The sequence below is a fragment of the Pleurodeles waltl genome, chromosome 12 (genome assembly GCF_031143425.1).
Source record: "Pleurodeles waltl isolate 20211129_DDA chromosome 12, aPleWal1.hap1.20221129, whole genome shotgun sequence".
Taxonomy (NCBI): domain Eukaryota; kingdom Metazoa; phylum Chordata; class Amphibia; order Caudata; family Salamandridae; genus Pleurodeles; species Pleurodeles waltl.
Window position 1 is genome coordinate 433,006,787 of NC_090451.1, and position 26,190 is coordinate 433,032,976.

A 26,190-nucleotide genomic window follows, 5' to 3' on the forward strand; every position below is an offset into this window, starting at 1 on the left:
TACCATGGATTCTGACAAATGGGGCCTAGTCAAATGCCTGACGCAGATGCTACTCCCTTTTGAGGTTTTCACACAGGACGTTAGCAAGGAGGACAGTACAATGGGCCAAGCTCAGTTAAAATAGGTGTCTGAAAGGTTCGGCATTGCAGATGTGAATGAAAACGCAGATGTTCATGCCTTTCTTGAAAGCTTAATTCTTCACTTGGCTGTTAATACAAGGCTGCAAAATGACATCATGTTGTCCAAAGGGTACATCTGTGGCACATTTCTTGATCCATGGAACAAAAAAAATTCTTCCCATTTTCAATTCTTTTTCTGAAGGGTATGTTTCAAAATAAAAGAGGTAGATTGTTAAGCAAGCCAGAGACCTTGAAGGAGAATGGCTGGAAATGATTAAGCTCCCACTCACAGACAGACGTTATGGGGTGCCACATTCAACTTCCAAAGAGAACAGTCTGGTCTCACAGCAGCCAACACCAGCAAGAAGAACATAGACAACAACCACAAGTACAGGCACAGAAGAATTGGCACCAGCCTCTGCATTGGCTTGGTTCCAAGTCATAGGTATTAAGTCCAGTGCAGAGGCAAAGACATAAGAGGTTTAGTAACTGGCAGCAATAATTACCATTGAGTGGATGTTCCAGGAGTATCTAGATGACCAAAAAGAGGTCAATGTGGATCAATCCCCATTGGTATATTGATGTGCAAAAATGCGCCAATGGCTAGTGCTTAGCAGGCTGACAATTAACTATCTGGCATGTCCAATAGCCAGTGTGTCTGCTGAGCATGGGTTCAGTGGAGCTGGTGCACTTGTCACAGTGAAAAGTACCAGCTTCTCGCCTCACAACATGGAGAGATTGACTATGACCAAAATGAACCAACATTTCATACTACACAATTACAGTGTTCCTGAAACCGCATAGGATGAGGAAGAGGATGATTGGTCAGAATCAAATGTGTTAGCTAACCAGCATCTGGGTGAGCCACCTGAGTTTGAGGACAAACTCTACTTCCTTGACTGAGTATGCCACGATAGTACTTTTTAATTATTTATTGTAGATTTTTTTTTTTTGCCAAAAAACATAAACAAATATATTTAGCTAGTGGAAAATACTTTGTGTCTGATTTATGTTGCCCCACCATTTTTAGTCACATGTATGGCCGGATTGGAGGTGGACCAGTGTTCAGTGAAGAAGCCTCCCCTTTCCCCTAAGGACATTAGAGACAATGCCTGCCTCCCTATGATGCCTATCCTTTTTTTTATCACCCAGCAGGGCTGCCCCAGAAAATCATTGATTAAAAAGACTGCCAAATTCAGATGTGTTGCTTGCATGAAAGAGGAGCTACAATTGTGGACCTACCATCATGCTTGATTGGAAAAGGTAGCTACTAACTATTGTACCAATAAGAGATGACATATTTTTGAGTGATTATGAGTGATAGTTGATGATTTATGTGGTGGCAGACAGTGAGGCAGGATGTTCAACTAATTAGAAAACTTGATTTTGATGATTTGCAATGTTTGGGTCTGATGGGTGATCATTTTTCCTGAAGTTGATTGACCCATTGAAACTTAGCAAAATTTACCTGCAGGGTCCAAAACGTTTTTTCTGGTTCTTCAGAGACCAGGCCATTCACTTTAGTTATCAAACACAAATCTACACAAAGTACTCCAATTCTGTTTCTCTACTTGTTCAACAACAGCAGTGTACTAGAGGTCTATGTCGCTTGGGTAAGGGCTGGACAGAGTTACTCAGAGGCAGGAGGAGGATGAAAGGACTTATGGCAGGACTACCACGAAAGCCAGAAGAAGGAAATTATCAACTTCGAAGGGAAAACATGATGATGATGATGGCGAGGCTTAGTACTCAGCTCTGTGGAATGGAGAAAGGTGTGTTGATTTAAGAAATGCTGCTGAATGTGTGTGCTGCACTGCTGGCAAACGTGAAACTCCTCTTGTTTTTGCTCTGCCTCTGAGTCTTCTTGGTACACTCCTCATGAAGCTTAACTTCCTTCTGTCCTTCTCCTTGTCTCTACAATACAGTTTCTGTTTTACAATCTACAGGCCTTCTCTTCTCTTGCATGAACAAAAGACAAAAGCTGAGTTCAACAGTCCTGCTTACCTACTGGACCGCTTCAGCCAGGAACCCAAGAGTGATGGACATTCCAAAAAGAATGCTGATGCACCACCCAATTTGGCAATACAGTATCATTTTTCTTTTAACAATCCTATGTTTTAGAACTGGGTGGGTTAACTTCACTCCTCCATAGTTTGTATTTTTCAAAACTAGATGACAGTACATTTAGTGCCTGATTTAGAGTTTGGTGGAGGAGGCTACTGTGTCACAAACGTGATGGATATCCTGCCTGCCGTATTATGATTCCATTATAGCCTATGGAAATTGTAATACGGTGGACAGGATATCCGTCACCTTTGTGACGGAGTAACTCCTCGACCAAAATGTAAATCAGGCCCTTAGATATCTAATAGTAACTTGGGTTTTGGGGCAGAAGGACTGTTTGCAATGTATTTACCTGAACTGTGTCATGCTCATTCCTTCATTTCCTTCCAGAACACATTGATGAGGATGTGCTGCCTATTGTCCCAATGAATATTGTTGTTGTAGTATGTACTGTTTGTCTTTGTCACACCTTTCCCTAAATCCCCTTTCCTATCCATTCATCAAACCCCTAACCCTGTTCCCCTTGGGCTCCGTGATTTATTGAGGTATGAGTTAATTTACACCAAATTAATCACACACTTGGTAGGGTGTACGTCGTTAAATGTGACATCAACTCACTGTGGGATCTTCTATTACCTGGGAAATAGCCCACACCAGCCCCACTTACCCAACACACATGAAAGAACATAATTCATAAACCTCAACATCATCATTCAGACCTTTGTTATGCGTAAACACTTAATCTTGTTCTCTCCAGACTTTGAGTACACTTTTCCTGACTCCAGGATTTCATAACTTGTTCTGCATTAAATGTAATGCTCCCATTGCTCAGAATAATATACTATTAACAGTTTTTTTTATAATATCTAGTATTCTTTATTGTGTTGTGCTAGTAGTAGTCTGGTCTCTGTCTTCCTAAAGCTATGATATAAATGTATAACCCACTAATTCTGTGTTTTCTTTCAATTTAGTTGCCTGTGATGGATAATCTTTTGATTAATCCTACAGCTGGAGCTCATCTAGGTGGGAGTGGGACCTCGCTTTTGATTCTTTCCCTGTTAGCACTCTACCACTACCATTAAGAAGGCACCTTGGGAAACCTTAGAGCAAGGTTTTGGAAGACTGAGAGAGGTAGTAGTCAGAACTATGGAGTGAACTGAAGTAGTTTATGTAGTATGTAACTAACTTCTACTCCAAATAAGTAATTGTTTATCTAGGTTGCTGTAGGCAATATAGGAAATGGCAGCATACTCCCCTAATTGTCAGAGGGTAGTAGGAGAAGGGTATAACTAACTGTAACTAAGTGGACTACACTTTGAGATGTGGTTTAAAAAACAGGCTGCACAGAAAGGCATCAGTACGAAATTCAAGGAAAACACTAAAACACTACTTCAGGCACACAGTATAATAGAAAATTGTCCTTTTGCTTAAAAACATTCCAACAAAAGTAAACCCACCATCTCCACCCACAATAGGCCCACCCCCTACCAAAATAATCTCCACAACAAGTGTCCAAATGTAAATGTTGAAGTAAAAGTCCAAAACAAAATCCAAAAGAAATTGACCTGCCCATTTCCCACCCTCTCCACCCACAACCCTTCCTCCCACCAAAACAAAAAGGGGGCGTTCTCTAGGAGGGTCTGCCGTTCTTGAAGCTGGGCCTCAAGGCATGCCATCCGATGGTTCAAGTGCGCCAGCTCACGCAACACACAACAATGTAATAGGCAGTCCAAGGTAGGGCAACAATGGTGGTATAGGCACAGGTGGCTGCCAGCTGGCAGCAGTGCTAGTATTGATGTGGCCTGGAGGCTAGAGGTACAGGCGGCTGACTGGAGGAACTGGGGTCAAGTGCAAGGGCATGTGCACCCCATCCTCCTCCACCAGCCGTTGATACTCCACGTTGGTGGCCTCCAACCTCTTCCACTGCAGCTGGGCTGCTATCCCCTACTGGGTCGGTGGTGGTGGTAGACAAGCAAGAGTAGATATATCCAGAAAGAAAGAAAAGGTAAATTGTAAACAATGCTCTGTGCAAATGTGTTTAAAAGTATATAGTGGCACATTAGCAGTACATTGTTGGTCCCCTAGAGGCACTGGAATTTTTTATGTGATTAGGAGAGTCACAGGGACATCATTTTAACCACACATGCCTCACATAAAAACACTGACTGGCTGAAAGGAATTAAGGCAAAATAACCCTTGATTAAAACAACAGAGTGATATTTTTCCTGCACACGGACACTTTGGGTAGAAAAATAAAACTAACTGTTATTAATGAGTAAGGCATCGTCCACTATGGAGTACAAATATTCTATTATTGTGGTGCTAAATGAATGGAGGCATGCTAGCTGGTGTATCAGTTACTCTCTGCAGTATGCAGCCGGGGCAGCCGAAATGGGCAATTACCATACCTTGATTCCAATGGCCCTGCTCTTCTCCAAATGCCTTTAAATTCTACCCTGACTCTAAAGAGGCACATGAATAATATATGTCCCAAGCATCATGTATAAAATCCTGGGTCATGATACGGTCTGTGGCGGTCTACTTGCATGGCGCTGCTGCTGGCAGCAGTGCCACATTACCGCCATCTGCCGGCAGGACCACAGCTGGATTTCTGCCATCCTTCTAGTGGAAATCCAGCTATGGTCATAATCTGGCTGACAGCTGGTAGCCACGGCGACGGTCTTTTGGTGGCTGTCGCCGCAGCAGTAGGCGGTATATACCGCCAATGTTATAATGAGGGCCTATATTTGAAAACTGTCCTTAAAGGCAAACCAGCTTTGTTCTATTTAAAGACGTTAGGGGGCATATTTATAAGTCCCTAGTGCCACCATGCGCCACATTAGCATTATTGTTCTTGACGCTAATGTGGCACAACAAAGCCAAAATCCTTGTTCCATATTTACAAAGTGGCGCAATGCATGCATGCGCCAGGCATAATGTATGCATAGGGGAGTTCCCCCATTAGGGGGGGCGAAAACAAGGCGCACGGAAATCTAACAGATTTCCTTGCGTTATTTTTTACGGCACTTTTAACACCTGCTCAGAGTGGGCGTTAAAAGGGGGCTTCCATCATTTATAATGGGCCCCTATGTACTCTGCAGGAGTAGCATGAATATTTTGGTGCTACTCCTGCAGAGTACAACAATAGCATCATGAAAAATGACAATATTGCCCCCTAACCTGCGCCATGGAGCGCTGTATCTAAGATACTGCGCATACATGGTGGCAGTAGGGGGCGCAAGGAAAGTGCAGCTGCACTGCCCCTAGGTTCCCCAAGCTTCTAACAATTATCTATAAGACATTATAAATACTTGCTTTTTAATCTGGCTTTGTTGCTATACACTCAAGATTGTGCTTCTTTGACCAATTCATTTGTATTTTTATTTCTATCTGTCTTTTCCATAGTAGAACAGTGTTGCCATTGTTGTACTTTTATGACTTTGTTTTTAATAATCCAATAAAGATTTGTCTGTCAGTCTCTCTACTGTGTTCTGACATCTAGGGACAGTATTTATCAAAATGTTGACAAACTAAACAAAAATACAAATACATTGCTTCGGTGAGATTCTATTTGTGGGTTTTGGATGCACTCTGTGCTATAAACCAGTGATTTAAATAAAAACAATAATGGCTGCAAGTTCACAATTTGAGTAATTCATTCTTTGTCAATCAGAGGGGTGACAATCTTCTACTAGAAATCAGTTGGGACATTTATGCCTTTCATCAAGGATTTACTAAAATAGTCTGTGATGTCAGAGTGGTTGGTCATTTATTAATGAGACAAAATGTAAGCTTTGAGAAAAAAGATTGTGAAGCTCCCAGATGCAACATGGCTTTATATGCTCCATCAGTTGTCGCTGGCTAGAACTTTGAGACCATGTCTACAGAACGATATACCCTTTGGATGGTTGGTGAGACTCTAATGAGAGGAAACTGTACTTGGAAAATGGTTACTACTCTGAGTAAAGTGAGTGAGCAGTGTCTGGCACTAGGCACTACTGTGCATCCTAAGTGTGTTCTCGAAGTGTTTTTTCATGAGGTAGTCAACTGCTCAACCTGCCTTGGTGAAGTGTTAATCTTGACCATTATAAATGCCCTTTCTAGGCTCTTTACTGTATGCTAATCTATTCATCTCCATTCTGAAGGTCATATATTATTTTATATTAAGCAGCTGTTTCTTACATAAATGATGTGTTGCCTATTTCTTATATGAACCTACCCACATGTTAATATAGTTATCAAAATATGAATAACCCAACATTCAAAACCCTCTGTCGTTTCCTCAGAATCATCTTTCTTTTTTGAATCACTGATATGCAATGGGCCAGGGACCACCCCATAGTGAACGAACCAGACCAGTATCATTTTCAGACTCTTTGAGGAGTTAATGAATTTAAATAAAATACCATTTTGCTTCCTGCTTTCTACAATGCACACTTTAGCAGAATATATGATATTATTTCTTCTAATTTGAAATCACAAAAATTAGACATTTTTGGATAAGGTGCATCTTCATGAAGTTAAAAAAGAGCCTCTAAGAAGCAATAGTCTCTTCAATGTTACTGTTCAGTGTATGAGCAGGATATTTGTATCCATGATAGTCTGTAGGTCAATTAGACTATGCAAATACATTTCTACAGAATAAACTTTGTTCTACTCTTTTAATGATGATGTCTTCAAAGTATAATCACCTTTTCTGTCTGTTTGGGCTTTGTGCAACTTCTCCAATTGAATATATCCTAAAGTCTAAGACATTTGTGATGTTTTCAAATGGCAAATGCATTGCTAAACACTCAACTTAACATTAGATTTCTTCCATACCTGGAAACAAACTAAAACCATAACAAATTGGCATTGGTTATTGAGCTCATGTTCTAAAACCCAACAAAAGTTCACTAAGACTAACATGAATTTGTCAAAAGTTCTCAATTCTGTGCATTGTTCTTCATTTTCCAGATGTACAATTAATCACAAAGTCAACTTTTTAAGTCCATACCTTTAGAACTATCTCTGACTGGCTCTTACTCCTATCATACATTTGAACAATTGAAGTGAACGGAGCTTGTTAGGATATGTCTGCATGGTGTATACTTGTGACCACTACAATGCATGTCCGGCTAAAAGTATCTGGAAGTCTGGTAAAATATTTAAATGTTTGCACCTGCTTCACACTAATTTAGTGTGGGTTCAAAGGCTTATGCCTACCCTTGACTTACGACTGGTCCTTGACCTGTCCTGGACCTAGGGGGGCATTCCAAGTAGAACCTCTGCAGTGACAACAGGGCTTCTGTTCCTATCATACATTCATGCATGTAGTATGGTGGTGGCAGCATACCATGTATTATAGTGATTAAAGTGTTGCAATGCCTTGTGAAAGAGACCCCCAGTCACTGCTGACAAGAAACCAGGGATCCTAGCTCTGAGATTCTGTGTGCCAGGATGAGTTAATGTACGCTAGTGAAGCTTGGTATGCATTGTATAAGAACCTGCGTAAACAAGAGTGGCAGAGACCTGCCAAATCCATTTTGGAAGTGCTTGGCTCCTTCATGTGCAGAAGATGGAGGTGAGGTGGCTGTGCCAGGCAGTGGATTCCTTAGAATGGAATGAGGGAAAGAAGAGACATGCAGACAGGCTCCCCCATAGAAATTAGAGTACGTTCTTTCTGAGACAGAGGACTACTAATTAGTCTCCCTGAGCAAGCCAAATAGTACATGGTTTGAGAAAGGGGTGTGACTGCAGCTTCTGTTGGCAGGGTGTGAATATCCCTTAGAGGGGGAGCAGCCATTTCTCTCTCTTCCTAATCACTATCAAGTCTGGCTGTTGATAGGTGAAGACTACTCACACTTCTTTGCATGTCTTTTCTGGGTCCTTTAATCTGGAGATGTCCCTGCTGTGAAGAGCATCACGCACAACAAAAGCTGAGGCTGGAGGACAGCTTGAAAAGGAAAGATGAAAGGGGAACCAACCAAAATCAGGTCTGCAATGAGAGAGAGTACACATCCCCGGTCTGCCACCTCTGTATAAATGTGGGAGCTGCTGACCAGTTGTTGTTCCGATTCCAAGTTCTCTTTAACCAAGAAGGAGGTACTCCACTGAGTCTCAGAGGGCTACTGCGCCAACCGGTTTTGTGTCTACTTAGCAGCCAGCTTCCCAGAGGTGAGGGGACATGATCTGTAATCCTATCTGGAGGAACAACTGCCTCACTTATCCTTGGTAAACAAGGAGTCCTGCATAAGTGAAGAGAGAGTTAAGCTTGCAGTAGCAGCTGACCATTGTAAGGGGCTAGAAGCTGTTGACCCAGGTGAAGGGGTTTATCCACCAGAAACTCACAGACAGGGAGAATGACATAACTGAAGTTGCCAACCAGTACAGGGCATCCTTGGCAGAACTTCAGCAACTATAAGTATGCCGCAGTGGAACCATGTGTCATCACCATGGTTGCCACTTTGACACTTGAGGAAGTGTACCAAAACGGTCAGCCCAACTGAAACCCGAATAGACAATTTCCCTGTGGCACCCTCACTATGACTCCAGACGTTGTGACCACAGCACTGCTAACTCTCAGAAACTGAAGACTACAAACCTGAGCTGCCCACCCAGATTACTCCCGTTTGTGAGTAACTCAGCACTGACTATGTAGGGTGCCAAGTGGACCACATTGCTCTGAAGAACAAGGTTATCACTTTGAGGTACATCATGCAGAATTACAGTCTGGCAACTGAGGTGTGTAAGCCCCCCACCAGACAGAGCTGCTGCCATTGTCCCCAAACAGAAATTAGAAGTATGTGTTGTCATTGGAGTCCACATCTGGAGAAGAGGACTGCTGAACAACTTCCTCTCATGAGGCTCCAGTGCTACTGACACTGCACTCACCTGAGAATTTTGGTCTGCTAAGCCTGCGAGGCCCGTCTTTGCTGACAGTCCATAGGATCCTGGAAGAGGAACACCACCAGAAGCTGCCACTTCCCTGCTGCCCTTTGAAGAATCGCAACAGAGAATGCAGCCAACCTAACCCACCTAAGCAGAACTAATAATGGCCATGCACTTGGTCCTGTGCAGTGCTGATGAACCCACCTGCAAGAGGCCTATTGCAGTTTTATACCACCAAAAGAGGGACTGATGAGAGATCACATAGATTGTCTAGCCCAATGAAGTGCCTGTTTCCTAAGAAAGGGGAGGAAGTGCTCTACCTGATCTCTAAGCTATTCCACTGGAACCCCACACCCAGAGAGTGGAGGGGATGGTAAAACGCCTAGGAAGGGCCCCATCTTAATGGCAACTGGACTCACACCCAAACACTGGGTCTCTAACAGATTGTTGTAGTGTGTAGCATGGTGTCTTGGTGTAAAATAATGTACTAATCTTTTTCAAGAGAGAACCCCTGGGCTGAACAATATTATTGAGCTACTGGATGTGGTGTTGAATGTAGAACCTAGGTACCCACACTAATCTCCCAGAGAAGCCTGTGACTGCTCGCTATTGCTACCACTAAGATTCAAGTGCTGAAAGGGTTGTACTTCAGTCTGTTTGTCGCCCTTAATAGGACTGACCTGGTACAGTGGATGCAAATGATCACAGCTCTCATGAATATGGTGCACTAGACTCTGCCTAACCTATGCCCACCCGATCAGAGTCTTACAGGGTTTGACAAATTTCATAAATCAGTAGGTCACAAGCTAGAACTCCTTTGTTATCTGCATATGTATATTCTGAAAGTTACTTTTGATCTCATAATAAGAGACAAAGCTGATAAATTGGCTTCCACCTGACCAAGAAAAATAAGCCTGTGAACATAGATCAATGGCGCAGTATGAAAATGACCAAAATGGCATTCAATGCTCTAGCCGGGAATGGAAGTGCGAGTCCTCACTGTTAAAAGTAGATAAGGCTAGATATAAGAATCAGAGATGATAACACAAGACAAAAGAATACAGAGGAGATCTCCTCCTCACAGTTAAAATCAGAAATCAGCCTTTATTCTCCTGAACCGCTCAATCTGTAACAGGTGTGTGAGGAATGGGCAGCAGTCTCAGGTTCAGGACATTGATTAGATCTCATCATTTCTCCATAATCAGAGTCAGCAAATGTGGTTAATATTTTCTGATTCGTTGTCTTGCAAAGTACTTTGGAGTGCACCATAGGCCTCCCTCTTCTCCACACTTTTCTTCAATATCTACATGCTCCCCCCAACACAACTAGTAGATCAACCTCAGGTACAAATCCCATTGCACCCAATGGATCCACATTTATGTCTTCAGAGCAGCACTGTGGAGCACATGGACATAGTGGCTTGCCTAGATCAAAACAATCACAAGCTGAAGAAGAGCTTACTATGGTTAAATAGAACAAAGACTGAAGTCTTAATAGCAGGAGGTGTCACCCTTAACTTGCCTCCATTAGACTGTCCTTTCTAGAATGATTGCTTAGTCTTAGCCCCAAGTATCTCCATATAACTTACAAGAGATAGAAACCTGGTGATCATTTTCAATTCAGAGATCAACTTCATATCTGAAATCAATTGAGTTATCAAGGGAATTAACTTTCAACCATCTCTCCTCTAAAAAAATCATCTTGCTTTTCCCTACAAATAATTGAATTGAGCTTACTGGAGCTCTGATATTGGCACACTAGTGTGCAATGTAGTCTACATCTGCTTTTGCTAAAACTCATCACTAGGCTTCAATGAGTGAAAAATCAGGCAGCCAGAATGTGTGTACACTGTAATACATGCAACCATATCAAGCTAAACTTGAAAACACACTACTGAACTATGGTGGAATTCAGACTAAAGTAACACTAAATCACGCACAGAGTATACTGGGGCCTAGGGCTGGGCTGATACTTCGTACCAGCCAGGAACTTGTTGTCATTTGACTCTCATATGACCCAGCAATGCTCCTTCATGAGATTTAAACTCAGCGAAAGAACCTTGGGAAACCAAGACCTAGAACATTACAAAATGCTCATCTGGTGTTTCTGACCTAAATGCAACTACCTTCAATTGACCAAAGTTTTTTAACCTTGTTCAGATTGAACCAAAAGCATAAATGGGTGCACTTGAAGAATATCAGGTCTAGTCTTTCATGTAGATAGATTTTAAGGGGCCCGAGTGGAATTATAATTCCACTCACAGAATTGTTGGGATTTGGTAATTCTGAGTTATGCTTGTAACACAGAGTTCCTGCTATATTGCACCAGTTGGTGTGTGGCGAAATTATTCTACTGCTCAAGCAGTGTGATGTTCATGGGAACAACTCAAGGCTCCATCATCGATCACAAGTGAGATTTGTTGACCCTGGTGCTATTTCTGGTCACTACAGAACCTTTCATTGCCATTTTGTAAAGTCAATGGTCGCGAGCTGTCAGGGCTGTTTTTAGAGTAGATTTTCTACTTGACAAGCAGCTATATCAACTCAAAAATATAATTTTGAGTGACTATTCTGCTCAAATGAATCGTTTAGGTAGTTTTTATGTGCAAAGTGCACTTTTTAAAAAATGTCCTTAACTCTTTTAGCAGGAAGGAAGTGCCACAGCAACTCCAACTTCCTCTTCCAGTCCAGAAGGCTCCTCACAGTGCTTTCTCCATCTCCTGGTCACATTCTATTTGGAATTTGAGGTGAAAGGATCACTCTCTTGGTCTGCAATTCCTGCTGCATATTCCATTGGATTTTAAGGATAATGATTTAAATTGTGACATCACAATAAGTAAGTTAAAAATCCTTGGGATAAGGGTGTTGTTTGATACAGGATCATGCATCAGTATGTATGTATACTTTTTATTCAATTTTTACATTTGATTGAGGTTGTGGCGAGTGGCCTTGAGTTTCAGCATGGCCATTTTTTTAGTCAACTTTTTACCTTTCATAAGGAAAAAAGTTTGCACAGTTAAGTACTTCTTCTCCATGTTTGTGAAATTTGTACTGTGTATTTATTTTACAATGCAACCTTATCTGCCCATGGCCAATACAGCCACTACTACGTATAATGAAACAACTGTTTCTGTGGTATATGTTGTTTTAAACCATCTATGATTGAAGAATGGCGTTGGTTTAAATACGAAATGTGTGTTTTCTTTGTATTTCATGTTTTTTTCTGCAAAACGTGCATTTTGGTGGGGTAATATTTTGGTGCCTTGGGAGGATGTGTGTTATTTAAAGCTGACTTAATTTTTGTTTTTGGCATTGCTGAATCAATCGTAGTGTTTTCTTCTTTGTTTTGTTTTTGCTCTTTATACCATGTGGCCAATGGTCATTTTGTGTAGTCAGTGTCCATAGGACTCCAAGCATTCTTTGTTGTCAATGCCTCGTTGCTTGCTGTCCATGCCTCCTTGCTTGTTATTGTTTGAACTTGTGGCCAGCGGTCATTTTGTGTAGTAGTCAGTGTGATTTTGCCATATGCCTGCATGTGTTCTTTGTGGTCCATGCCTTCTTGATTGTTGTTGTTTGAACATGTAGCTGGCACCCTTTTTTTTTATAGTAGTCAGTGTGCTTTTGCCATAAGTCTGCATGTGTTCGTTGTTGTCCATACCTTCTTGTTTGTTATTGTTTGAACATGTGGCCATTTTGTGTAGCCAGCAGTGTGCTTCTACCATATGCCTGCATGTGGTTACTTTGTTGTCCATGCCTTCTTGCTTATAGTTGTTTGAACATGTGGCTGGTGTCCATTTTGTGTAGTCAGCCAGTGTACCCTTTGCCTGCATGTGTTATTTGTTGACCATGCCTTCTTGCTTGCTGCTTGAACATGTGGCCGATGGCCAATTTTTGTAGCCAGCCAGTGTGCTTTTGCCATAAGCCTGCATGTGTTCTTTGTTGCCCATATCTCCTTGCTTGTTGTTGTTTAAACACGTGGGAGGAGGCCATTTTCTGTAGCCAGCCAGTGTGTTAAAACCTTTTTTCCAGTTTTCAAAGACATTTTGTAGAGAATTTGCTAGCAGATGGCTATGCCTTTTTGTTTTTTTGTTCACTTTTCACTTTTATCCTCAGTTTTCAGTTTAACGTGCTTGAGAATGATTGTAGTATGCATGTACTATGTTTATATGATATAATATGCTTTGTTCCATTTTCCCCTGCACCTACTTTCCTCCCAAAAGATATCTCATAGTCCCTAGTGAGACACCTACAACTATTTTGTAGTAGTCAGTGTGCTTTTGCCATTAGTCTGCATGTGTTCGTTGTTGTCCATGCCTTCTTGTTTGTTATTGTTTGAACATGTGGCCATTTTGTGTAGCCAGCCAGTGTGCTTTTGCCATAAGCATGCATGTGTTCTTTGTTGCCCATATCTCCTTGCTTGTTGTTGTTTGAACACGTGGGTGGAGGCCATTTTCTGTAGCCAGCCAATGTGTTAAAACCTTTTTTTCCAGTTTTCAAATACATTTTGTAGAGAATTTGCTAGCAGATGGCTATGCCTTTTTGTTTTTTTGTTCACTTTTCACTTTTATCCTCTGCTTTCAGTTTAACATGCTTGAGAACGATTGTAGTATGCATGTACAGTGTTTATATAATATTATATGCTTTGTTCCATTTTCCCCTGCACCTACTTCCTTCCCAAAAGATTTCTCATAGTCCCTAGTGAGACACCTACAACTATTCTGTTTTACATTATTTGATTTTCCCTCCACCTCCTGCATGCCATAGGTCTCTTAGGCTATAGGCTCACAACAGCATTCATTGTTTAAGGATTATTAAATTTTTTCCTGCACCCCCATGTCTGCCTTAGGTGCACACCAGCATCCACTTTTTAAGGATTATTCTATTTCCACTGCCCCCTGCCTGCCACTGGTGTCTCAAAGGCCGTATAGGCACATAAAGTAAACGTTTAAATCTGTATATTGTTATTGAAATATTATGTCATAGTTTGGATTACAATGAATAGACTTATTTGGGATAACTTAATTAAATTATATTCTCTAGATGAATAATTCAGACTGCAAAAATGCCATGTTTCACTGAATGTGTTCTTGTTTACTTGCATTTAGGTGCACAAGAGACATCACCCACAGTACTGCCAGACAGAAGGCTGGCACAAAGTGGCACAACACAACTTGAGCCCTCCTCTGCTTCTGCCTGTGCAGCTGAGTGCCAAATAATACAGCTTGACAATGATCCCAAAGAAAGGTGTTCCTGCCAAGAAAGTAGCCAGTCAGGATGAAAAGAAGAAGAAGCAGATTGCCTACACTGGTGTGCTTCCCTCTACCCTCTTCAGGAAATGTGGTGTGCTGGCCACACCATCCTTCAGGCAGCAAAAGGCTTGGAGCAGCACTCCTGCTTCAACAACACCACTCGAACTTAAGCCCAAGCCCATGTCTCTCAGTGAGGTAGCCACTGCAGTCATGGCGATGAGCAGTGAGTGTAAAATGGATTTGTCTCAGCCACAAAGTACCCAATTGTCACAGGAAACTGAGCAAACATGTGTGCTAGCCAGCAATATTTCAACCTAATGTATGAGCAGAATAGGAGTTTGAACTTCCTACTGAGCAAGATGTAGCTCTTGAACCATTGGATCAGAATAACCAGCAGGAAAAAGAAAGGTTACTATACCATCTCTCCAAGCCCTACTGCTGATGTTTTGGGCATGGACTGGAACCCAGTGGAGTCTGAGACCCCTATGAGTGTCAAGGGAAAAGGAAAATTCCTGACAGCCTTAGATTTATGCACAGTCACAGTGATGAGGATGAGCAAGTGATTGTCAGTATAGAGAGCGGCTCAGAGGACACCTAGATGACCCCTCCTATTCAATCTGCTCAGAATGATGTCACACTTGTTCCACCACCACCAGTTTCTTTGTTTGTGAGGCCCTCACTGAGAACTACATCCACCACTACCTCAATCGAAGTATGCACTGCAGAGAGGCAAGCAACACAGCCACCTACCTACAGTTATTTAGGCATTGGCAATGGCAAATAAAAAATGCTCTCCTTCCTAGTTTGGGACTTCTTTATGATTAGCAAACAGGAGGATAAAATTGCAATATGCTCCACTTGCCCACGCTGAGGTAAGCCTGACTTACACTTTGGGGCTGGAGGCCAAAAGTCCCATATGAAAAAACATCATGCCATCTGGTGGGAGGAGCACCTTAAAAGGTATCTGCTGGTGGTAGGAGTGATGAGAGAGCAGAAGCAGCTTTGATCAAGGTGAAAGAAGGAGTTGATGAGGAAGAAGAGGATGACAGCTTTACAAAAAGCAGTCCTGTACCCTGCAGCCTGCAGTGTGCCAGCATCACTTGCATCAGTAACCTCCAAATGGCACAATACTCTTATGCAGACACCACTGCTTTTCAGTGATTCCCCTAAGTCACACATTGAGTCTACCACCTCCTGGTTCCCTCAAGAAGTTGGCTGTGTCAGTGGCAGCTCAAAAGAAAAAAAATCCAAGCTACTACTACGGACACGTTTAGGCATGACGGGCAATATGAACACAACCACCTATTGGCATTGTTTATACAATGGAAAGCTGGCTAAAATGTTAGCACAGGACCTCCTCCCTTTTTGGTTTGAGGAAGGCCTGGGAGTTTTAGAAGTTGTGGCAGCCATCTGCCTCAAATGTAACGTTCCCAGCCAGACCTATTTTGCCGGAGTTTCTGTTCAAGTGCTTTGTCATGATGTGCTGCATTAGGTTGGCCAAGCTATGCAGCACAGTGCTGTTCACACTATCCACCTGGTGACAGGCACTGGACCTCTTTTGTGGGGATTCGGCAACAGCTATCTGCAGGTCTCAGCACTGAAGAAAGTTTTAAGGGCATTCGGCAGCATGCAGCAGTAACAATGTTCACGATGGAAAACAGCAAGGTGTTTGAGTGGCTTTGACCCAGAGCACTCAGAATTGCATTTGGTGAGATGTACAATGGAAGTAAAATACTCAAGGCAGATGGTGGATATTTCAGGGCCCTGTGCTTGGTCCATTTCATCAACCTGACTGTGCAGGGCTTTCTCAAAAAAGAAGACATCGGCAGCAACATACTGGCCACCTGCAGAAGAGTCTGCACTAATTTCAATCATTCTTTTAAAGCCTATAAGCAGTCGAGGATGATTCAGCGTGCTAATAGAGTACTAGTTAAAGCACTCATACAGAAGGTGCCAAAACATTGGAGCTCGACCTACTACATGTTGTTTGAGCAGTACAGACCCATAATGACTATGTCCTTCAAAGAGGAGGGAATGCAACCGAGAAAAGCATGACCATGGGGATAGACAAATAGGGGCTAGACAAATGTCTGGCACAAATGCTACTTCGTTTTGAGGTTTTCACATGGGAAGTCAGCCAGGAAGACAGTATGGTGAGCCAAGCAATCCCTTTGTTCAATCTGCTACAGGACTAGTTTAAAATGTGTTGCAAAGGTTCACCTGTGTAAATGAAGACGCATATGAGTTGGTTCACAACTGAATCCTTTGCTTGGCTATTAATACAAGGCTACAAAGAGAGATTTTGTCCTCCAAAGACTACATCTGTGACACAATACTTAATCCATTGTACAAATAAATACTGCCCACTTCCGTTCCTTTCTTAGAAGTGGATGTTTCACAATACAAGAGTTGGATTGTTGACCAAGCAAGAGACCTGGAAGAATAACGGATGGAAGTTCCAGTCCCAGGCAGAAGTTCTGTCATGCAGCCTTCAATCTCCAGAGAGGGTAGTGCTGCTGTCTCACAGCAGCCAACACCAGCAACAACACCAGCCACGGAAGAATCAGACCCGACTTCTCCAATGGCTTGGTTTCAAGTGTCAGGTTTTAAGTCAAGTGCATAGGCAACAGAGGTTGAGGAACTGGCAGCTCCCATGACCATTCAGAAGATGGTGCAAGACTATCTGGTCAAAACCCGTATGTCTATTGATATGGGAAGATGCACCAATGCACAGAGCTCAGGATCTGGCAATAAAGTATGGGGTCTTTGCAACTCCATGACCAGCCTGTACTCCCTCGGAAGTAGTGTCAAACTGTTGGGAACGACTCCGTCAAGATGTCATGATACCCTAGTTGGAGCTATTGTGTTTCTAAGCGTTTTACTGAAATTTAGTCTTTAAAAATAATTGCTTGTGAATGTTGTTTGTTTGTCATTTTGGTCATGTTTTACTCAGTTCCATATTGGCTATTTTTCTAAACTGACGTGGAGTACCTTTGTGATGTCTTCACTTCACTGTGATACTGTGTGTGTGTACCTGTGTACAAATACTTTACACATTGCCTCTGAGATAAGCATGACTGCTTGTGCCAAGGAGGGGAGAAGGGGTTATCTTAGATGTGTGAATCTTTTACACAGATTAAGTGTGACAGTCCCTACTTGGACATGGTGCAAACCAGTGCCAACTAGAGACCCCATACATGAACGGTATTTTGCTTCTACAGAAGAGAAGAATCCCCCGGCACAAGCACTAGCTAATTTTGATACCCCGCTCCCCCCACACCTATGCATGATTTCATTAGAAGATTTATTGAAGTTTCTAGCCAATGAGATCAGAAACGGGCTCTCTAGCTCTCAAGACCAGAGACATACAGGGTATCTGTGACAGGTTGACTGAAAAGCTAGACTTGCTGTCACAGAGAACACAAGTGTTGGAAGAGTCGGTGTCCGTTAAAAGAGAGTGCTGCTGTAGATTGACAAGAAATGAACAAGATGAATACAAGGTTGAAGGAGAGTCAAGAGAAGCTGGAAGCGTAGGCAAATAGTGCAAGAAGAGACAACTTAAGGTTGATAAATGTTCCAGAAGGAAGTGAAGGAGAGGACAGTAAGGCTGTTGTAGGGTCACTGCTGAGATTCTGCAGTGCTTGGGAAGGCTCGGAGGAAACTCTATTGAAGGATAATCAGAGGGTCCACCTAGACCCCTTTAAAAAGATGATAGGTAAAACGAGGCCACACAAAAGTATGATTAATTTCCTCACATATTCCGTTAAGGAAAGTATTTTGACTAGGGAGTTGAAAGACTTCTCTTTTTAAATTAAGTTCGACATCTCCTAAAAGACTCTAAATAAACAGTGGGAACAGAGAAAAAGAATGGAAGAATTCAGACATTTGTGAGCTACGGCTCAGCTAAGATTCCTGGCCACTCTTAGGGTGATGTTTAAAATTAAGATGTACTATGTCAATGATAATGAGGAGGTTCACAACTTGCTGGGGAAGATTAGAGTCCAAGATAGTTAGAGTTGTGCAGGCTTGCTGCAGTGCTTGAAACAGCAAAAGGGTTTTTTCTTTTCTATGGCTCATGTTTCTCCTTTTTCTTTTTTTCTCCATCTTTAAGGTTTTTTATCAATTTTGATTTGGTAATGTAATTCATTCCTTCACTCATTTTGTTCTTTTTAAGATTATTCACCCCTACTACAGGGTGCATATCCAAAATGGCTACTTTTCCCAAGCAAATTCAGGGGTTGGTTCTCCTGGGAGGGGTAGCGGTGAGTGGTAGGGTTAGGGTGCACAAGGTGGGGAGCATAGTGGGAAACAATAAAATAAAATTAGGTCCTCAAAAACTACGGGATCTCCAGAGAAGTGAAGGGTGTAGTGCAAAGTCAGCATGTAGAGATAAAAATGGGAGTAGAAGGTAAAAGTGGGATAATTTTATCCTAGAAAGTTAACAGGCTCTGGGGGAGGAATATAAGAGCAAGAATTTGGCAATATGTTAGAGGATTTTGCAAGAGACACAAAAGACTAGATCCAAGTGCTTGGAAATTAAACAAAGATCTCAAGAAAGTTGTGTCTGAATTGGAGCAGGAATTGGTTTCCTTCCAAAGGAATCTTAGGGCTCAGTATCACACAGAGGGCTCAGAGGAAGCATATCTAGAAGAGATTCAGGAGTGGAAGTCCTGATTGTCCACAGCACTCAAATCTAGTGTGAGGGCCCGCTGGGAGACAAGTAAGATAGCACATTTTTATTACAGTGAGAGAGTAAGAAAATTAAATTGGCCTGGAAAGCTACATCTAACGTGGTGTGGAACAAGGTGGAGGAGATAAAATACAGATGTACTGGTAAAATCCTGAGGGAAACCAGAGAGTTTGAATTGTTTTGGTTCCCTTTATACAGAAAATTTGAGGGTGTTGGAAGGTTTGGTTAAGGAGTGGTTGAAGGAAGTCCAACAAGTGCTAATCAAAAGCAAGAGAGGAAAAGTGGCCGGATCTGATGGGCTCATGAATATATTTTATGTGGTGCTGGGGGATGCAATAACTCCTTTAATGACCCATTTGTTTAGGGGGATTCTGGAAGAAGGGGCCTGTTTATGAATGATTTGAACCATGTGGTAATAGGCTCAATTGATCTGGGTCTTGCAAATAAGGTTTCCCTGGCTACCATAAATTTGTATGCTATTAAGGCATTTGATAGGGTAAACTGGTAATACTTGAATACCTTGGCTTGGATACTACAACCTGGGTAGTGAATTGTGTACAGTTACACAGGAGATTTATAAAACACCCCCTGCAAGGATCCTGTTAAATAACAGTCTAACAGCAAATTTTAACATCACAGGCCTGGCCCACTTTCTCCAATATTATTTAAATTATAAAATAAGCTCTTTGCAAGTAAGATTAGAAAGGAGAGGGAAATGAAACCCTTTAAGTAGGGCACATGGGAAAAAAGATAGCTATGTGCACCAATGATGTGATGATCTACAGAGTGAATTTAGACCCCACATTATGCATCCTAGATCGCCAGATAGCAGAGGTTGGGAAAGTGCCTGGATACAAACCTAATCCATCTAAAACAGAAATAATGGTGTGGAATATGGAGGAGAGCAACAGCCTGATTGGGGAGAAATAAAATCCTTGAGTGTTAGAATAAGCAGATCATTGGAAAAGATTATGAAGATAAACTTTACTAAGATTTTAGCAGAGACGAATCGACTACTAATGAATTACCTTTCACAACCCATGGGAGATCTAATCTAGTAAAGGTGTCCATCTTTCTGAAATTCACTTTCCTATTTAATGCCCTCCAATTGCACTTCAAGAGCATCTGCTTCTAAATAATTCATGGAATAAGTAACTCTTTTATATGGGCCTCCAAGGGTGTTAGAATAGAGAAGAAAATATTATTTAGGAAATATTATAAGGGAGTTATAGTGTTGACCAATTTTCAGTTGTGTGCAAGGGCCTTTCAGCTTAAAAACTTCAGGTCTTTATTGATGGACAGGAGTGGTATAGGGAGAAATCACTAATCAACACGATGTTAAAAGAGGTGGCAGGTGGAGGAACTAAGTTTATGTACAAGTACGGTGACACAACGTACAGTTATGGATACAGAGGAGATCAAAAATCTCTCGTATTACAGCAGGTACACCCCAGTTCAGGATTCCCCAGGTATCCCAGAGCAGTTAAAAGACAGGTTGGCCACTGGATTGAGGAAAGTAGGAATTGAGGAATAGGGACAGGAGCTCCAGGACTGGAAACTTTCTTCTTGAGAGGAGTTCCAAGAAATGATGAAGGAGACCATTTCACACTTTAAAAACTAACAGATACACAGTTGGGTTCGGCCTCTGGGAAACGAGAACAGCAGCAGGAATGATTTAGAAGAGGGATTGTTTAAGGGGACACCATGGAAGAAGGAGGTATCAGTTTGGTATGGGTTATTGATGTATATTCTGGATGGACAATTGTGCTTTCCTGAAACACTGTAGGAAGACCTGTTTCTGAAGCCACAGATAAATCAGTTATGGCAAGTGTATTTGCACATTTTATATTCAGTGGTAAAACCAGCCTATCTGAGAGGAAACCATCTATTCTCCCTCCACAGAACGTTCTGGTCACTCAGGTCAAATATTACCCCCCATATCCACTTTTTGCAGAAAAAACACGTGAAATACAAATAATAACCAAAATTTTTTATTTAGTCCAATGCCATCCCTGCCCTAAAAGTTTTTTAATGAAAACAACATATACCACAGAAACAGTTCTTTCATGCACTGATGACTACTACTGGGCCTACTGGCTGGATGGCCCACTGACAGACTAGACCGCATAGAAAACTAAATGAATATTGCAAATGAGCAAACATGGAGAAAATTTACTGAACAGTGCAACATTTTTCCTTTACAAAAGGTGAAAAATGAAATGCCAAAAATAACCAGGCCCCTATTGAAACTCCAGACCACCTACCAAAATGAAAGTTAAAAATTAAATAAAAGTACAAAGAAATACTGGTGCATGTCCTATCAAACAAACAACACACTCATACAATATATTTTAACTTACTTGTGTGACATCACAAAAACAAAGTGCTTAAATCCAAAGGTATATAGTCAGCAAACAAAGAGAGTGATCCTTCCACCTCGAAATCCAAGTGAAAAGTGACAAGGAGATGGACAAAGCACTGGGAGGAGGCTGATGGACAGGAACAGGAAGTTGGAGTCTCTGTGGCACTTCCTTCCTGTTGGAAAAAAAGTAAAAGAAAGGCTTCTCGCACTAAAAAACAACTTGAACGGTTTGTTGGAGTAGAAAATCCCACTGAAAACTCCTTTTTGAGTAGATTTAGCTGCTTTTCGAGTGCAAAATCTGTGTGAGGTGCACCCGTGGTCACTTGTGAGGAGCACTATAATGGTGCCATTGTGGCCAGAAGCTGCAGTAGAATGTGCAAAGTCTCAGACATGTTCGCAAGCCACCTGAGACTATTGTGGCACTCACAAGGGCACGCCAAAAACAATCTTCACGTGGGCTAACGGAAAAAAAAATTCCACCACACACTGGATGGCATAATTTGGGAACTCCACATTACCCCGCAAAGCGCGGAGTGCCTGAATTCCACAAACTCCATGAGTGGAGTGAATCTTCCTGCCCAGGCCTCGTTAATAGATTTCCAGCAAGGAATCAACATTTTTTCCCCAGGTTGTGTTTGTAAATTGCACAAGCAAGCAAATGATTGTTAGGATTTCTGGTGGTAGATCCCGGTGTTTGTTTTCCATAAATAACTACTATAAAAACACCTACATATGGAAAATTAAAAACCTTGACAAGGGAATTATTCTCAATACAAAAGGTAAGCAGATTTGAGCGCTCTGGACCAAATGACATAACCTGCAACTTAGCAAAATCTATTTTTTGGGTCCAATCTAGACATAAATTCAGTGAAAGAAGCAACTAAATTGCGTAAACCCTTTGTGTACATGCCAGTAGCACAAAGTCGCCACTTTATAGCATATAGCGCGATGGGGACGGGGGTACCCCTAGTCATAGGTATATCAAGGCAATAATTCAATAAATAGGAATTAGCATTGTTGATATATAAAATGAACAATAAGGGGGCTAGGATACAGCCTTGACACACTCCGCTTTGAAGCTGGAAAGCTGTAACTTCCCTGTTAGGCTCAAATCACACTTTGGCAGCAAGATTGCTTTGCGCATTTGCCAGAAAAGTGAGTGCTACCTCAATCCCCATGTCCAATAGTAGGTGCCAAAGTATGGAGCGATTATCCCAATCAAAGGTCCTTAAAAGCTCAAAACAGAGCACTGTGTTTTGCTACAGTACTTACCAACTATGAGATTTACAAAATACAGTACTATCGTTAAAAATAACATCCTCGTTAAAACTGTACATAGATTGAAAAATCTAAACATGAGATACCCAAACTGTTTCCTGTATATGTGCATACATAGCAGTTAGACCTTTGGCACAAGTTTTCATGTCATCCCAAAAAATGTAGATGCACAATTAGTCACAGCCTCAAGACGTTTATCCCACTGTGCAGTTAATATCTCACCTTTTCTCTTGTTCACGATGTACTTATGCCATTTTCTACATCCTCATCGGCTAAGCGTGGTGACATGGCCACAGCTTTTCCTAGCGCCTGTTAGCTAATGAACAAGGTGAATCAAAACAGTGTGACAATAATTCAGACGTATTTGTAATGGGCTTTAGTAAGGAGCTGTAGATACCATTACAAAGATTGTCCAAATACTCTAAAATAGTTCAGGTGCAAAGACTTTCTGACAATTATGCCATACAACATTCCGGTTCGTTTTGATCATAGAGGTCATAAATTGAGGGGCACTGGCTAAATGCCATGCCAATCTCAAATGTTTACTTGGATAATCGGCAGTAAGGCATATAGGTCATGGTTACAACCTGAAGAGTGAGTAGGCATTATAGGCTAGGTTAATGGAGTGTGATCTCCGAAATTTGCAGTCATAACATTGTTGCATGGAAGATACTTAAAAAAACTCTGTGTCATAAAAAGATAATCGATGGTTGAAGTACAAGCACATTCTATAAAAGCAGGCGGTAAATTAAGGGTCAGAGACTCGTACCTGTGCTTTTAACAGGTCATATTTAAAAATAAGGCCGCCTAAATTTTTTCTCCTTAGGTCCTCACGCATACTAGATACTAGATAGAGTACCCTGAGGATGCCCATGGAGGATGCTTAAATCAAAAGAACTATTAGTTAGTTTAGCATTGAAATTTCTGCATACACCAGATGGGGGAGAATCCCTTTGATTTTAGCAGATTTCACAGACATGTGGCTGCCCTTTATGCCAGACACTCCAGGCAGCTCGCAGATCACCACCCCTGGTGACTTCAAGCATGGATAGGCCAGAGTTATCGAGGTGGAGGATGTTTGATCATGCTCTGAGAGCGGCATGGCGCTGTTCCTCTCCTGGACATATGAAGTCTTTAGTAAGCTCTCCACAGTGGACTTAGCACACATATAACAATGCATTACCTATAGTTCGAGTTCTCCATCATGTTTTTCTTCTTTTAGTTCAGAAATACTGAATGTCTCTACTTATGTGTAGAATTCCAGACCACTGAACAAGGGAGATTAACTCTTTAACCTCAGAATGGTTAAAGTTATAGACGCTTTCCTTCTTTCTTATTAAGACAATGGTCTGTTGAAAGTCATTGTTTGAAAATAAATAAGCAATTGATAAACTTCCTTATCATCACCCTTTCACAGAAATAAAGGAAAAAGAGGAGATGAAAAAACTGAATAGATAGTTATGTCTACGTCTTAGTGAGAGTGAATACTACACAGTCCCCCTAAGGTAGCCAAGGAGTCTGGCAAGCCTCAAATCCCATTCAAGAATCCTTAGAGATAATTTATTTTTTGTTAGCTCACCCCCTATAAGATACCTTAATTATTACTCTTTGATCACATTGAATTCCTTAGGGCATGAGGGAGTTGTTTATAATTTTAAACAAAACACTCATCATGTAGCACTAGGACTACAAGTAAATAACATTTATTTTTCTGGATATGACCTTCTTTGATATTCATAAACACTGAATGGAATAGCAAGAATATCCCCTGCTCACAAAGTGTAATTGCTTCTATTCATAAAATGTAAATACAGACGAAAAAAGTATAGAAGTGCCTGAAGAACATAACATAAGCCCAAAAAACTACTTTACATCTCAACCAGTACAATCTGGGGAATATATATGAGCTTCTTGCACCACTGGAGCATCACTTTTTGTGCTGTTCCGGAGGCACATACTACAAAATCATTTCTATGAGGCCACACAAAACCACTTTGTGTGGCTTTGGATGGCCTCATAGATATGGAGTAAGGCAAAGCAGAGCAAATCGCTGCGTTGTCTTACTCTGCATTCTGGAAGCATTCTATGGGCATTGCAATGGCTGTTCACGTGCAACACCCATGGATTTTGACGCTTCCCCAGATTAAAAAAACCCTGTAAATCTGGGGATGCTTCAAAACCTTACGCCTCTCGAGGTGAGGCGGATTGAGGAGAATTCACTTTATTTCTCCTTTTCGTCCTTGTTTTTCCTCTTTCCATATGTGCTGCATTCTGCAGCACACATAGATAGAGCAAAACACCTCTCAGGATTGTTTTTGTGCAACAAGGTGACCCTTCCTGCACAAAACCAATTCTTCCGACAACACAGACAACCTTGCACTATGGTGTAAGGGTGCCTGCATTGGCGCTAGGCTGCCGAAATGGCCCCAGTGCAGCAGGGGGAAAGGACAGGAATGCACTGTATTGCATCATCAATACAGTGCAATCCTGCACTTTGGCATAGGGCAGCGCAGCAAGGTGGCTTTCCTTTCGCCGTAATGAGGACCTGAGTTTACTGAGGGGATACTGTGCATCATGAATCATACATAGCACACCGATCCTCATAGCATTGATTCTTGCCCCCAAACCAGGGGGAGAAAACCTGAGTCGATCTGGGGGTTCTAGTGTGGAGCATAAAACACGTTCGATTTTTGGATGGGAAAGGACTCTATGTGACTGTATGAATAGTACCACAAATTTACAACTCAACTTGCTTGTTATTGAAGTTCAATATGCACATATTTTCCGAATAAAAGTTACAGTACCTTTGTCTACGGCCTTATAGAAATATAATGAGAATTTATTCATCAAAGATTTTGCTGTAAGTAAGTCTTTCTTGGACTGAAGGCAGGTCTTAACACATGCAGAACGAAAAGGGTTAACTTCTATTTCCAGAGAGGATCTTGATGCAGAAGAAAATATATCAAAGTGTGATCATACCCTATATCTTTAGGTCCACTCTGTCAACTGAAGCAGTCAAGTTGTTTGAAGAAAGAATGTCATCTGAAAGCTTCTTATTTTCGAATCACCATAAAAATTGATAAATTTTGAGGGATGGCTGAGATCCATAAAATTATTCTTGTACACATCTAAGCTTAGACTATGTATAAGGCAGTTAATTGTGGATGGTGATTCTCTGTTTCTTGAAACAATGCTTTGTTTTGTTTCTGCCTATACTTATGAGATAGTGTAGAACATTTAAGTGCTTCTAAGTTATCTAATTATGCCTTGAAAATATCTACTTTTCACAAGAAATACCTGTTTTCAATCTGGTAAACTTACTAAATAGAGTTGGAAAAATCATTTCTCAAGTTAAATAAGGTTGGATGGGAAAATTGGTTTCTCCCTAATACTGCACCCACCTATAGAATGTTTATATGTCAGTGGTTGTTCCCACAAACATCGTTTATTAGTCTCCAGTTTACTGGGGACTTTATCTGGTCATCCTTTCTTCTGGAAGCTTGAAGAAGCATCAATCAATCAATCAATTTTTGTAAAGTGCGGCTACTCACCCGTGAGG

The 26,190-nt window shown here is 41.5% G+C and overlaps 1 pseudogene; it reads left to right on the forward strand.

Annotated features, from left to right (window-relative positions):
* Positions 1–14,280: 14,280 nt before the first annotated feature.
* Positions 14,281–26,190, forward strand: part of LOC138267137 (transcription initiation factor IIA subunit 2 pseudogene) — a 63,237-nt pseudogene continuing 51,327 nt past the window's right edge.